Here is a 2,409-nt window from a genome sequence, read left to right as displayed (position 1 = left end):
TCCAACATGAAGATATTAAGATGTCTAAGAAAATTGGTTCAGCAAGAATTTGTTACAAATGGTATCCATAATATCATATAGGGGCTACAGTCATGCCTGATGACACTGTCCTTAGAAACCATTTCCTACCTGTCCTGACTAGTTTTATGTCAAGTTGACACATGCTAAAGTCATCTGAATGGAGGGAATCTCAATTGGGGAGGGGGTAGGAAGTCTTCATAAAATCTGGCTGTAGGCAGAGCTATATTTTCTTAATTTCTGGGGCAGGCCCAGACTAGCCCATCATGGGTGGGACCACCCCTGGGCTGGTGATCCTGGCTTCTATAACAAATGAAAAATCCATGATGAGCAAGCCAGTAAACAATGCCCCTCCATGGCCTCTGCATCAGCTCCTGCCTCCAGATTCTGTCCTGACTTCCTTCAGTGATAAACCACGATGTGAAAGCATAAGCCAAATAAACCCTTCTCTCTCCAACTTGATTTTGGTCATGGTGTTTCATTGCAACAAAAGTGACCCTAACTAAAAATACTAGACACTGAATTGGAGGCTGCCCTCACAGTGGACTCCTAGGCCCAAAACAAGGAAGGTTTTGCTATGTGAACAGCCTGCAGAAGGTATTTTGTTACAGTGGATNCAGGAAGAAAGAACTGTCCTTGAGCAATCTACATCTTCCTTTTTTGCTCTGGGTTGAACTCATGTGTATGAATGTCTGAAATCAAGCATCACTGCTACCACAATGGTCCAAGATTAAAGACTCATAACATCCAGGGCTGTCCCAATTCCACATTCTTATTGGCAGCTTCTCTTTCCCAAGGTGTGGCTTTTATCTATANNGAAATTCAAGAGGTTTTACTGTAAGTAAATAAATAAATAAACAAACAAACAACAGACAGTTAACTAATTGGGCCATGAGCAAGGAGTATATCTAAGCTCCCAAGATTGATGGCACTGGGTGTTTTATAAATGGTTCCAGAAAGAAAAGCTTCCAGTAGCTGGAAAGAGCTCAGTTCTGCCAATTAAGCTCCAGAACTGCTCAGAGTAACAGAATAAGAAACAGCAAGAACACAAGGGAGACTCAGCCTGGCTAATTGATGGTGGGATGTGAAGCAGCCAGTGTTAGAAACCACAGACCAGAGGCACACCAGCAAACTCAGAGAAGCTGGACCTTGACCAAATGGGGAAAGCTCGTGGTGAAGATGCCTGATGTGAGCGGTGAAGATGTCTTCATTTCCCTCTCTGTAGATATGCATATACTCAGGTCTCATCCTCTAATCACAGACTACAACGAGATGGCTGAGCTGTGCTGGAGGAGTCACTGCTCCCGGTCTCTGGTGTGGGCGAGTCCTCCAACCTGTGAGACCCACTGAATTTACTGTAGGTCCACCGAATCTACTGCTTTGATCTTTCTTATCAACTAGTCAAAAAGTTCAGTGTTTAGACCAAATTTAAATTTCAGTACTGGAGGATGCTCACAGTCAGCTATTGAATGGATCACAGGGCCCCCAATGGAGGAGCTGGAGAAAGTACCCAAGGAGCTAAAGNAATCTGCAACCCTATAGGTGGAACAACATTATGAACTAACCAGTACCCTGGAGCTCTTGACTCTAGCTGCATATGTATCAAAAGATGGCCTAGTCGGCCATCACTGGAAAGAGAGGCCCATTGGACNNGCNAACTTTATATGCCCCAGTACAGGGGAANGCCAGGGCCAAAAAGTGGGAGTGGGGTATGGGGGAATTTTGGGATAGCATTGGAAATGTAAATGAGGAAAATACCTAATAAAAATATTTTTTAAAAATTTCAGTACTGGAAAACAAATGTACTCAGGCTTCCATCATCGTGATGGATATTCTGTAAGCAAAGATATGGAGTTGAACCAGAAACTCGTGTCACCTGTAAGAGTTGTTCTTGATGATCATGTTCTAGAACTGTGCATTAGTGGGTTTCTGGAAGGATTTGGCTCTTTCCACCCNTTGAATCTCATGGTTTCCTCTCTTGTCAACCAGTTAAAGGGATTTATAAAAACTTTTATAGCTATAAAAGTCAAGAGTTTTCAGTGACAGAGGGATGGCAATCTGTACCGCATTAACNTACAAGGGANGGGTAGATAAATATCTGTGGACCAATCAGAATCTCAGGGATAGAGCATGCAGTATCTTAGATATTTTCCCCTATGTCTAAACCCTAGGGATAAAGTGTCTTCATGTAAAACATTTATACAGATGTATGAATGCTGCCTTGCTTGGGTGTCTCAGACAAAAGACCACTGACATTTGGCATACCATCCCTGCGACCTCAATTTAGCAACTGAGGTGATTCGTTGCACTAGTTCTGCTTGAGAACAATACATTTATCACACGCATGTCAGGATCAGGGTGGCTGCATCTAGCCTTCACTAGCCTCTGGCA

This window comes from Mus caroli, chromosome 8 (assembly GCF_900094665.2).
Source record: "Mus caroli chromosome 8, CAROLI_EIJ_v1.1, whole genome shotgun sequence".
Lineage (NCBI taxonomy): Eukaryota > Metazoa > Chordata > Mammalia > Rodentia > Muridae > Mus > Mus caroli.
This window is presented reverse-complemented; position numbering follows the sequence as displayed.